This window comes from Eulemur rufifrons, chromosome 7 (assembly GCF_041146395.1).
Source record: "Eulemur rufifrons isolate Redbay chromosome 7, OSU_ERuf_1, whole genome shotgun sequence".
In the NCBI taxonomy this organism is placed as follows: domain Eukaryota; kingdom Metazoa; phylum Chordata; class Mammalia; order Primates; family Lemuridae; genus Eulemur; species Eulemur rufifrons.
The window spans coordinates 58,351,672-58,366,005 of NC_090989.1; the positions used below are offsets into that span (position 1 = coordinate 58,351,672).

General features: G+C 36.9%; 1 protein-coding gene across 1 annotated transcript in view; it reads right to left on the reverse strand.

Moving 5' to 3' along the window:
* Positions 1-14,334, reverse strand: part of ZBTB20 (zinc finger and BTB domain containing 20) — a 724,156-nt gene that overhangs the window by 449,297 nt on the left and 260,525 nt on the right. Inside the window, exon 4 of the mRNA XM_069472643.1 lies at positions 8,277-8,350. The gene's annotated coding sequence lies outside the window, so the exon portion shown is untranslated. The remainder of the gene's footprint in view (positions 1-8,276; positions 8,351-14,334) is intronic.

Sequence of the window (14,334 nt, forward strand, 5' to 3'; positions counted from 1 at the left end):
GGTATGCCTCAATTCCTCTTTCTTCTGTGTATGCCTAAGCTTCCACGTAATTTTTTAAGGGCGGAACACTTACAAACACTCTGTTTGTATTTGGAGCACAAAGACTTAGGCCACTAACTTTTTGTACATAGTGAACTGAGCTACTTCATCACGGGGAGAGAGAAGGTCTGTATGGGATAAAATAAATTTGAAGAAGAAACTAAGATGTGTCCAGGACTTAGTTCTTCTTAATTCTGGATAAAATACAGAAAAGTTCTTACACTAGCCTCTTTGGGTTGGTAAGTGACATAATCCAATGCAGGCAATGTGAAATAAATTAACAGGGCAAGTAATTCATTTTAAATTATTAAAGTTTATTTCATTTTTATCAGACTCTGGAAAACTTTTCTCTGATGGAAATACCCCTGGCAACAGTGACAGAGTGCATGATACACACTCTTGGGAAGTCTGAATTCCATGTCCTAATGGCTCTGTTCAGATTATTGATTTCATCTTGCCTATAAAGCCAATTAAACTACTGAAGTTTCTAATGGTCTTATGGCCACTTTGTAAATCATCATAAAAAATATTAATTCAGGGGAGGGGAGACAAGATGGCTGACCAGAGACACCAGTTGCCAGAGGTCTAAGAAAGAAGGAAAAGTTTTAGATAAAAAAGAAAAAAACAACAAACAAATAAAAAAACATAGATCAGGTGCAATTCCAAGGGAAAAATGCCATAACCTACCAGAGATTCCTTGGGAAGAAGGTGCAGAGCAGGACAAGAAAGAGCAAGATATCAGCAGAGACCAACCCCCAAGAGGATTGAAGTCCACCAAAAATGGTAGGTAGGATGTTTTTTTTCTTCCTCCCTCACATCTCTAGTAGTCAACAGGCTCCTGAGATGCTGGAGAGAGTTTCTATCCTCACAAGCCCAAAAGCTGCTGCTACCAGTGAACTGGGAACTTCACGAAGACAAACCCCCAGGCTGCTGGCCCCCCTGAGGTTGTTTCCCATTACCACAGAACCGAGCCGAGATGGAAGGCTGCATATTGCTACTCCACCCATGTGTGTCCTCCAAAGGAGACTTCAGCCACTCAGTTTTCATCTCACTTATTCCCACACAAACATTTCCCAACTGAAGCCCAGGCTGCAGGAGCCACAGGGGTCAGTAGGTCCCCTGGGATCTGTGTGAGCCCAGAGCCCAGACATTCCAGGTGGGCTGCCTTCCAGAGAGAGGGACAGGAATGACCAGAGTGCTAGCTTTCCTCCATTCAGACTCTTTTCCTCCCCCTACTCTTCCCTGTCTGTGGCTGCCAAGAAAGACGATTGAGAAAGGGCTCTCAGGAGCAGCTGCTTCTCCTCTGTTGGTGCATATACCACACGGAGGCTTCCACAGAGAGTGGGGCTCAAACCTTTCCTCTTAAAGACCTGCAGCAGATTAAGGGGTGCTCACATGGTGAGCTCTGCTCACTTGCCCTCCTTGGTGCTGCTTGCCCAGCTGCTCCATCAGAGCAGAGCACACCCCTAAGCAGAGGGACATCAAACCTGCTTGAGCACCCCATAGGCAGCTCGGGACCAGCACACTTCTCCTTGGCTCAATCAGGGAATGATCTTTGGGGATGTGGGGAGGCAAGGGAGCTGGCGTGGGAAGAAATGAAAAGAGTGCAGCATGGGTTCCAGCCACAGCATACTTGTGGAGAACCACTCCCCCCACAGGAAGGCCATGCTCTCAGCTCAGGGTGGGATGCTGGACAGGGAAGCTCCCAGCCCACAGCATTATCAGGGGAAGCTCAGCTAGTCTGAGCTCTTGCCTGCCAGCAGGTGCCAAAAGGAGACCGCAAAGCAGGGGAGAGGTGAGAAGAGTGAAACCCCCTCCAGACAGCCAGACTGTGAATCTCAGATGCCCACTCCCCACAAGCCCACTTTCTGGCTGGCTGGGGCCACTTTGGTCCCTCCCTGGTGGCTTTCCCTAGATGCCTGGGTGTAGACCTTTGACCCATGCCAAAATAGCTACCTTACCACTCTTGTGGAGAGTGAGGGCAGGCTCACCTGACCCAGCCCCATCCATTCTAACTCCCCCACCCACCTCTGTGTGGTGGACAATAAGGACTCACCTGGAATTTCCAGGGCCTCACCCACAACCTGGGGCATTTGAGTGCTTCTCCTGAGGGGCTAGAGCCAGTCAGAGGTACCAAAGACAATACCGTAGCTTGTTCCTTCCAGCAAGCACCACCTACTGACAGGGTGGTCAATTTGCACAGCCCTTTACAACATTTACTGGCTCAATCATATAGGGTGTGGTTGATTCTTAAGCACGAGCACCACCTACACTGTCTCAGAGATTATACTGGGCATGCAATACAATTTACACTGTTAGGAAGACCACAGCATTGGGGAAAGAGAAAGGACTTCAAAGACCTCCATCTTGCCCCTTCAACAAGAGACAGGGAACCTACCCAAATACACAGCTCACCACTACTATAGCCTACAAACAACTATCAAGTGTGAAAAACACCACATTAAGAATATCTATAATCAAAACATCCATCCAGAACCTAGACCACTATCAAAGCACCCACAAGCAAAGCAAAATTTCTTACCCAAAAAATGCTACAGACACACCTTTATGAGTGAGGGAGGAAAGAGCCCCATCTAAACAAAAGAACATTCCAAAACAGGAAGTTACAGCTGCTCCAGATGAGAAGAAATCAGCCAAAAACCTCTGGAATTATGAAAAATCAGAGCAAAATGATATCCCCAAAGGGGAACATCAGCTCTATAGCAATGGATACCAACCAAAATGAAAATACTGAAATGGTAGACAAAGAATTCCAATTGTGGATTGTAAGGAAACTCAATGAGATCCAAGAGAAAATGGAAAACCACTTCAAAGAAACCAGAAAAACAATTCAGGAAATGAACAAAAAATTCACTAAAGAGACAGAAATATTAAAAAACAAGCCACGTATCGAAAACCCACAGCCAACATCATACTGAATGTGGAAAGCATTTCCACTAAGAACTGGAACAAGAGAAGGGTACCCACTGTCACCACTTCTATTCAACATAGTGCTGGAAGTCCTAGCCAGAGCAATCAGGCAAGAGAAGGAAATAAAAGGTATCCAGATGGGAGCAGAAGAGGTCAAGCTATTGCTCTTTGCTGATGATATGATCTTATATATAGAAAACCCCAAGGATTCCACCAAAGGATGCTGGGAATTGATAAATTCAGCAAAGTCTCAGTTTACAAAATCATTGTACACAAATCAGTAGCATTCATATATGTCAACAACAGTCAAGCTGCTAACCAAATTAAAGACTCAATACCTTTCGCAATAGCAACATAAAAAAATAAAATACCTAGTAATATATTTAACTAAGGAAGTGAAAGACCTCTACAAGGAGAACTATGAAACACTGAGAAGGAAATAGCAGAGGACATGAATAGATGGAAAAACATACCACACTCATGGATTGGCAGAATCAACATTGTCAAAATGTCTATACTACCCAAAGTGATCTACAGATTCAATGCAATCCCTATTAAAATACCAACATCATTTTTTGTAGATCTAGAAAAAATAATTCTATGCTTCATATGGAACCAGAAAAGACACCATATAGCCAAAGCAACCTTAAGCAAAAAAACAAACAAAATTAAAAAACAAATTGGGAGACATCAGTTTATCAGACTTCAAGCTATACTACAAGGTTATAGTAACCAAAACAGAATGGTACTGGCACAAGAACAGAGACCTAGATCAATGGATCAGAACAGAAAACCCAGATATAAAACCATCTACATACAGCCAACTGATCTTTGGCAAGGCAACCTAAAATATACACTGGGGTAAAGAAGCCATATTCAATAAATGGTGCTGGGAAAATTGGATAGCCACATGTAGAAGAATGAAACAGGATCCATATCTCTCACCACTCACAAAAATTAATTCAAGATGGATAAACAACTTAAATGTATGACATGAAACCATAAGAACTCTAGAAGAAAATGTGGGAAACACCCTTCTAGATATCAGCTTATGCAAAGGATTTCTGACTAAGTCCCCAATGACAATTACAGCAACAACAAAAATAAATAAATGACACTTGATTAAATTAAAAAGTTTCTGCACAGCTAAGGAAATAACGAACAGATCAAATAGACAACCTATAGAATGGGAGAATATATTTGCAAACTATACATCTGATAAAGGGTTAAGAACCAGAATCTACAAAAAGCAAATTAGCAAAGCTCAACATCACTAATCATTAAGGAAATGCAAATTAAAACCACAACGAGATTTTACTTGACCCCAATTAGAATGACTTTTATTAAAAAGTTCAAAAACAATAGTGGCTGATGAGGATGCAGAGAGAAAGGAACACTTATACACTGTTGGTAGGACTGCAAATTAGTTCAACCTCTATGAAAAATAGTATAGAGATTTCTCAAACAACTAAAAATAGACCAACCATTCAATCCGGCAATCCCTCTACCACTGTGATCCCCAAAGCCCTGGCCATGAACTGCTACTGGTCCATGGCCTGTTAGGAACTGGGCCACACAGCAGGAGGTGAGTGGCGGAAGTGTGAGTGAAACTTCCTTTGTATTTACAGTTGCTCCCTGTTGCTCACATCACTGCATAAGCTCTGCCTCCTGTCAGATCATCAGCAGCATTAGATTTTCATAGGAGTATGAACCCTACTGTAAATTGTGCATGCAAGGGATCTAGGGTGCGTGCTTCTTATGAAAATCTAATGCCTAATGATGTGAGGTGGAGCTGAGGTGGTGATGCTAGTGCTGGAGAGTGGATGCAAATGCAGATTATCATCTGCAGAGAGGTTTGACTGAACAATAAATGTAATGTTCTTAAATCATTCTGAAACTATCCCTCCCATTCCTCACCAACCCACCACCCCACCCATGGAAAGACTGTCTTCCATGAAACCAGTCCCTGGCTTAAAAAGCTTGGGGACTGCTATACTACTCAGTATTTACCCAAAGGAAAATAAATAATTTTATCAAAAAGACACCTACACTTGAATGTTTATTACAGCACAATGCACAATTGCAAAGATGTGGAATCAACCCAGGTGCCATCAATTCATGAACGGATTAACAAAATGTGGTATATGTAAACCATGGAATACTACTCAGCCATAAAAAGGATGAATTAATGTCCTTTGCAACAATTTGGATGGAACTAGAGACCATGATCCTAAGTGAAGTATCTAAAGATTGGAATAACAAACACCCACTGTACTTGCTATTAAATTGAAACTAACTGATGAGCACACATGTGCACAGAAGGAAGTAAAACTCAGTGGATATCAAGCAGGGGGCGGGGAGGAGGAGATGGGTGAAAATCTACCTAACAGGTGCAAGAAACACTATCTAGTTTATGGGCACACTTATAACTCTGACTTGAGCATTACAAAAGTCATCCATGTAACCAAAAATATTTGTACCCCCATAATATGTTGAAATTAAAAAAAAGAATATTAAGTAAACCAAATACATTTTCCTCTATATGAGTCATTGCCCAACCAAAGTCATGATATCAATATGTATAGAAAAATTGGGGGTAAAAAACCTTTTTGATAAGAATCAATGTTTTCAGAATACTCCTTTATATATTTTGGACTACAATGGAGGGGACTACAGTTCAATAGGTCTCAATAAATGAAACTAAGGCAAATTGTTTCTCAGGAAACACTTCTCAGACTCTCAGTACACAGCAACTGTTGAAATCTCAGATTCTAAATTTTGGATCTATTCTCAGGTCTAGATGTCTAAGGATGATTCACTTTGGTGACCAATACAGTTCGTGTAACCTGTGTGCCCTACCCTAGGCCTCAATTATTTATTTGAAAAAGAGGTGATTGGACTTTTATTTCTTACATCCTTTTCAGCTGTCATGTTTGATGGTGCTCTGCCCTTAAATCCCTTTCACCTCAAATTCTTAATCTTAGGAAATGAAAATATTTTTGTAAAGTTCTTTGATGTCCTTAAATGTTATTCAACATGATAACAGTACAATTCACTAGACCTAAATTTTATCATTTTAAGTTTTGCCTCAGAGGCCAAGTTTTATGAGAGCCTTAATTTGCATCACCAGAAGCTGATTTAATAAAAGTGAAGGGATTTCTTTTGGAAATAAATTGTAAAAAGTGATGATGGGGAGGAGGGACAGAGAACTTTATGCAAAAAAACCCAGGAAGCTAAACTTAGAAGGAATCAAAGGGTTCTGAGTTCTAAAGAATACTGTGTGTAGTCTTATTAGTGTTGACAAACTGGTCCTCACTTTTGCACACTGAAAGTATACTCTGCTGATGGTGACTTCCTAAATCTCTGGCCTCTGGATCCAATACCTATTGTACCACTTGCCCCATTTTCTTGAAGCACAACCCACTGTATGGCAATAAGACAAACTGAGGTGGCAGAGCTTCATCTACCCCGGAGTCAGGCAGATTTACCTCTGGAGCCAGCTCCAGCGTATGGACTATAAGACACACAACTTAAATGGAAAACTGATGAAGACCATTTCACAGACAAAAATAATATGGTATGAATGGGAAACTCTCACTTTGGCTAGAAGAAAGAAGTGTGCAGTAAATGAGGTAAAGGACTAGGAAACCGATACCTAGCATGATGTGAAGAACAGAAGGGTTGTCTTTGGCAAATTTCTCTATAATTATCTTCCTGACAGTCAAAAACTTTATTAAGCCCGTGTTTACAATAAATATTATTTGACAGAATGAATACTAAATTTATGACTTTTAAAAAAATTTTGTAATTCTACTAATAACAACTGCTAGTTTGTGATTACCTATTATTGTGCCAAGGGCTGGGAATTAAAAAACAAATAAGAAAAAGCCCCTGCTCTTAGAGACCTTGCTGTCTATGGCTTTGAACCGTTGTAGTTATGACAAAAACAACCACCACCATCATTTATTCACTCATACCAGCCAGGCACTGTCCTCAGTTGGTGACACACATAAGCTGCTAAAGTTCCCTCCATTTCACCAGATACCCTGACAATTAGGTGATCCTGCCCTGACCATGCATCACCTCTCAAAAAAATGAACTTAGCAGGAATTCAGACAATAGGCAGAGACATTTAAACAATCCCAGGATTGTCTACTGTCAACACACAAGAACTGTAGTCAATAATGAAAGAGTGCAGTGAACTGAAGTGAAAATGGAAGAAATTGTCTGAATCACCTTTAGTGTACTCTGTTTGGCAGGGACTGTGACACTCTGAAAACCATGACGCAGTGTACCCTGCATCTGGTGTTCTAACAATAGAAGGTTAAGTGTTTTAAGACTCTTTAGTGAAAGACCTTGCAATACATTAAACTACAAAACTTAGGAACACATCACAAGCTTCTGGATTTCATTATCAAAATGTACATTTTGATATAAAATTAAAAATATATAACATTGACTTTCCTTGTAGTATTTCACAACCTTTGAATACATCATAAAAATGCTTTTCTTTTTTCCTCCACCAACTATAAGCTTCTGTTTTCTTACCCTGGGCGTCTGAATCTTTTATATGCTTTGGTTCTATTCACTGCCTGTTATTCAAACGTTGAAATCCCAAATGTTAATTGTTCTTCCAAGTACATTGACAAAACAGCAGCTAAATAAGGGTAGACCAGACTGTGGTAGACTCTGACATGCATTTATGGAACAATGGGGCTCTGAGAGACAGCCTTGTAGCTCACGGGAAGACATAAGATGTGCTATTTTGACTGCTTCGTAGCAGAATGGGGAACACACGCACACAAGGGAATTATGCATTTTATTTAGTTTTGCCCAAAGTCCTCAAGGCAACAGAATCTTGTGATGTCATCATAAACTTTCTTTCTTTCCATTTCCATTGACACAAAGGCTAAAAATTTCTAATGACATCACAAAGGAAAATCAAATGTACTTTGATTCCATAAGAAATATTCTTTCACCTTCAGTGAGACTAGTAGAAAAACACAAGCATCTTTCCAGACAGGGTATATGTCACTGTGCTGGTACACAGTGGGTGTCACCCTCTCTGGTGAAATTCAAACCAGCCAAAAAAAAAAAAAAGGATTCACAATTTAGATTGGATAAAAAAGACATACTGAATGTTGAGATCAACAACTTTTTTTAAAAGAAGAAAATCATTTAAACATATATTTCTTCAAGGACATTCAAATTTTTCTTCATGTCTGGTTACTATGTAACCATTGTTTCTGTCCCTTTTTGGGTTGGTCACAGAAACACAGAGGAAGGTACAGGAAGCTTTGACTTACAGGAATACAGTGTAGCTCAATCTTTTGTTTTTAAGGTGCAGCGATTTCAGTCTCTAAATGTAACTTCAGGCAGTCTGAAAAGAAACAGGTTAAAATCTCTTTCAGTTATAATTGGTATTTCAGATTTAATTAAAAATTAAACTTTCATAATGTTTCACCATCCAAAGCAATGCATTATCAGTCAAGCGTGGCTTTTTCTTCTTCTTCTTTTTTTTTTTTTTTTTCTGTTAAGGAAAAAAAAAACCTCTTCCCAGAGTAGTTTTTTAATGAAAAGAAAAGGATCTAAGAAGGAAAAAAAAGCAATCCTGAAAAACAAAATATGCCTTCATGTTAAGGACTTCATAATGATACGACTAGAAGCTCAGTGTTTCAGAATTTTAGCTATATTCTATCTGATTTTTCAAAAACTCCTAAACAATTTAACAGCCTAAAGGTTACATAAAATGTTAAGTTCAGAGAATATAGAAGAAAATCTATGGCTCTGAATACACATGTTAAAAGAAAATTATGACTTCAAATAAAATTTAAAAAATGCTAGATCTATGACTTTCCAATGACTGAATTGTTGGTGAGGTAGATGGTGAAGTAGAAGTAAATGAACATATTTAGCAACAAAAAATAGCCATTGAAATGTCCTATATTATGGGTTTTGTATGCCCTGTTTCGCATCATATCGTACATCTTGTCACAGGCAGCCACTTCTGCTTGAAGCAGCACAGGAAGAACGTGAGGGTTTGAACCAGACCTCCCGGTTTAAATAACTCTAATCACATTTCTTATTTCTTAATATGTATTTTTAATATTTCAAATTAAGAGTCCAGGCATTAATATCTCCAAGTATGTCATTAACATTGGGCTTAAAACATCATACTATTTTTTCAATCCTTTCTGTCTTCAAACAACGCCATCTAAAAATAACAGTTTTTGAAAAAAAAACACGCACCTGATAAAGTCATCCCTGTTTTCAGCTTCACATAACTGACACAATAGGATTTAGGAAAATTTAGTGTTTTAAATGTAAACTGAGATAATATAATTATCTTTCTTTTACTTTACAGCATGGAAGTTTTTTAAATATATTTGTAGCACTAAATGTGGTATGTTTATGTTCAACTTCCCATTAGTGCAAAGTAATATTTTAAAACTTCCATATATGAGAGCATAACCATAAATCACCCCTGAAATTGTACCTATTACTAGAAAATGCATCCAGTTCTCATTTGTGAATCCTGTTTTCTTTTTCCCTTGAAATATATGGAGGAATATTTTGGGTAATGTGCCTATTTGATGTACAGAGGTTTTAAATACAAACGTGCTCAGATTCACACTAAATCTACCCATGAATGGGATTACATTTAAAAAAAAAATCATTGACACTGACTAAACTTTTTCCCTGCCTCTCACATGCCTGAATTAGACTTAAAACGCACCAGCGTAAAGACAGAAATTATGGAGGCGTCACCAGGGACAACTGAATGAGAGGAGGGGAGTGCATATAATTCCTTATAAGGCAGCAAAACATTCATAAAAGAAACTGACAAAAATAACTTGTGTTCAGAAATTAATGGGATATAATATAAATAAATTGAATAACAATAATCCCTAATAAATGACTCAGAAATATAAAAGCTACCCGCCTTTAGATAAATCTAAGTTATCAACTGGTATTATTCTACTCACCAATAAAATATGGTTAGTGAAACTGATTCACTGTCTAGTTCAGACAAAAAAAGGTGATAGAAATTAGGCTGAATATTTACATGTAAACCTTTTAAATGGCAACTAGTAGTTCAGTTCAATCAGTCAGATTTCCTTTTCCTCAATTCACCAGATGTTGAGTGAATTGAACTATCAGTTCAAAATAATAAAGCCAATTCTATGAACAGTGTACTAAGTTACATTTCTCCCCTCCCCTCATGTCATTCCTCCTTGTCCTCTTTGACCTTTCTCTTCTAATTTTGCCTGTTTCTTCCCTACTTTCACTTTTTTCCTTACTTCTTTTTCTCTCATTTTTTTTCCCTTGGTGAGAGTAATGAAGCTCAAAAATAACATCTTGTATCCTGTTGAGGGAAACTTGGTCACAACTATCCTTCCAGATGACAAACTCATTCTTAAATGTCTGTTTCCCAATCCAAAGAAAACAGAGCAATTGAGAAAATAGAGACACAACATCACTTACCACTACCAACACCACCACATTTAATTCCCAGGCTGTATTCATCACAAGGAGGACTGAAATTTATTTACATTATACCTAACCTCAAATAGGACCACAAATAAGACTAATAACAGGACCATTTTGTGGCACTCAGGCAAACGGCTGGGCAAAACAGATGGATCTTACTTTGAGCCAGGACTCAAAAAATACAGTCGCCAACTCACTGTTGGCGACTACGTATCTTGGCCCAAAGATGGACCTGGAAGTGGGACCAGTTGTCTTTGATATGAATACTGCTCATCTTCATATCTGCCTCATGAACAAATCATTCACTCTGTCACTGCGTAGTGGGGTTAAGTATTGGGTAGGAATTGCTTGGAAAATTGGTCATCATGGAAGTGAAACATTTGAGGGAATGTCGGGTGAGATGAAGGAGCAGAAAGTTAGGACCAGGCCTTATTTTTGGCACTATTGTATACTTTTCAACTTCCTGGTCTTTTTTTTTTTTTTTCTCAAGTTCACTACTGTACACTGAGCTCAACTTTGAAATAACAGATGTACAGAGTATATGTCATCCATAGAATAACTTGCCCCTGACATTTCAGATTTCAAAATCTGTTAAAAAAATTTTAAGACACATAGATCAATCTCAGTCATTATCAAAACTGATGACCAGTGTCTGACTTCTTTAGTCAGAACAAAACTATGTAGAGTTTATAGATTACAGTCAATATCCAATGATGCACTGAAAAACAGCTCAATAATCAATGCAAATTACAAAGCCCAGAAAACTGTTTTTCTCAGCAGAGATCCTTTAGCAAAAGAGTTGTACATTCCACACTAGTTAAAGATTGTGAATGGCTTTCCATAGAAGTAGCAAATGCATTATATTACAGTAACCTATCCTGTAAGTCACAAGGCCACAAACAGCACCCGGTCAATTAAAAAAAAAAAAAAAAAAACTGAAGGGGGGTGAGGACCTACAGCTCTTAACATTGACTAGGAACAAAGGGCTGCTTCTGACCACACTCTACTTTTTTAAAATCCTTACATGGAAGGAGTTTTAGATATGACCAGGTCACAGAACTTCAAGGAAAGAACAACAAAGTGCTCCAGTTTAGGAGGTCTACGTTAATTCAGGCACTTCTCTTATTGCTCTCCCAACTATTCAGCACGGATTGTATCTTGCTCAGATCATTTTTTGAGAATTCACTCACCTCTCTATGATTTATTTATTCAGACACTGTTCATATTTGATTTTAAAAAGAGACAGCCCTGTTTGTGGTCAGCATAGAAGGATAATTATAATACTTTAATTATGTCTTTTAGTTTTTTTCTTTTCACCCACTTTTTCTTCCACCAGAAAATTTCAAAGACAATCCCAAATATCATTTTATTTCATCCATGAATACTTTATTATGTATTAATAAAAGATAATGACCCACATATCATCCCACATAAAAAATAAGAGTAATTCTTTAATGTTATCAAATATCCTGTCTATGTTAAATGATTGACTTTTAAATATTTTTCTTTTTATACAGCTGGTTAGTTTGAATTAGAATCTAAATAAGATCTAAAAATTACATTTGAATAATAATTCTCCTTTAATCTATAAATTCTCCATTTCTTTTTTTAATTTTAACTTTTTATTTTGGAACAATTTTAGATTTTTGAAAAAGTTGCAAAGGTAATACAGAGTTCCCATATTTCCTTCACTAGCTTCTCCTAATATTAACATCTTACATAACCATGGTAAATTTGTCAAAACTAAGAAATTAACATTGATACAATATTATTAACTAAAATGCAGGCTTTATTCAGATGTCACCAGTTTTTCCATTAGTATCTTTTTTCTGTTCCAAGAATCCAGTCCAGGATACCACGTTGCATTTATGCATTTAGTTGCCATGTCTCCTTAGTCTCATCTGATCTGTGACAGTTTCTCAGTCTTTCCTTGTTTCTCATGATCTTGACAGTTTTGAATAGTAGTGGTCAGATAATTTGTGAAATATTTCATAGTTTGGATTTGTCTTATATTTTCTCATAATTAGACTGGAATTATGAGTTTTAGAAATAATACAAAAGAGGCGAAGTGCCTTTCCTATAATACCAGGGAACACATGATACCAACATGACGTCACTGGGGATGTTAAACTTGGTCACTTGGTTAAGGGAGTGTTTACCAGTTTCTCTACACTTCTCTTAATTTTAATAAGCATAATTTCATTTTTGACAGCTTATTGAGGTATAATTTACATAACATATATTTCACTCTTAAGTATGCAACCCAGTGATTTTAAATAAATTTAGTGTAGTATAACCACCATCACGTAATCCATTTTTAGAACATTTTCATTACTTCAAAAAGATCTTTCATGCCCTTAGGCAGTCAATCCCAATTTTTATCCCTAGCCCAAGATAACAATATGTTTTCTGTTTCAAAAATTTGCCTTTTCTGGACATTTCTTATAAATACAATCACAATATGTGGTCTCTTTCATGTGGCTTTTTTCACTTACCATAATTCATTTTTTTTGAGATTCATCTATTCTGTGGTATTAAGCAGTAATCTATTCCCTTTTATTGATGAATAGCATTTCACTGTGTGGATATAGCACAACATTTTGTTTATTCAATCATCATTGGATAGACATTTGGATTGTTCCCAATTTTTGACTATTATATTTAATAAATAATGCTGCCATGAACATTCACATATAAAGTCTCTGTGAGGACATATGTTTTCATTTCTCTTAGGCAGATACCTAGAAGTGGAATTGCTGGGTCATAAGGATTAGTTCGTTTTAACTTTTAAGAAATTTCCAAATTTTCATAGCAACTGTACTATTTTACATTCCCATCAGCAATGTAGGAAGGTTTCAATTTCTCCATATCTTCACCAGCAGTTGTCATTGTCTGCCTTTTTTTATTATAACCATTCTAGTGGGTGTAAAGTAGTACCTTGTGGTTTTCATTTACTTTTCCCTAGGATTAATAATGTTGAGCATCTTTTTATGTGTTTATCAGCCAAGCCTATGTCTCTGGTTAATCACTTTGGTGAGTAGTCAAACATTTTGCCCATTTTTTAATTGGGTTGTCTGTCTTTTTATTATTGAAGAGTTCTTTATATATTATGGATAGAAATTCTGTATCAGACTAAAAAGATCATAATCTTACAGATATTTTTTCCAGTCTGAGGCTTGTCATTTAATTTTTTTAAAGGTTTTTTTGAAGCGCAAACATTTTAAATTTGGTTGAAATCCAAATTATTAGGCTTTTTTAAATCAAGCTTTTTGTGTGATATCCAAGAACTCTGTCTAACCCAAGGTTATGAAGATTTTCTGTTTTCTTTTAGAAGTTTTATAATTTTAACATTTAGGTTCATGACTCATTTTAAGTTAATTTTTATGTATGGTATGAGCTAAGGTTTTAAATTTTTTTCATAATCCTAGAATAAAGGATGTTCATTAATATTCACATCATCCTAGAACCTATTAACTAGCACCAATTATTGAAAAGACTATCCCCTCCCCTGTTAAATTTCTTGTCACCTTTGTCGAAATCAATTGACCAAAAATAAAAAGGTTAATTTTCAAAACTCTCAATTGCATTTCATTGATCTGCATGCCAGAACTACTCTCTCGTTTTTACTGTAGTTTTCACAGTGAGTTTTTAAAACCAGGAAGTGTACATTTTCAATTTTATCCTCCTTTTTCAAAATTATTTTTACTATTCTGAGTCTTTTGCATCCTCATGCAAATTTTAGGATTAGTTTACCAATTTCTTCAAAAATGTCTTTTTTGGTTATTGTGACTGGAATTGTTTCTTAATTTCATTGTTTGTTACTAATATATAGAAATATAATTGATTTTTATACAATGCTGTTGTCTCTAATTG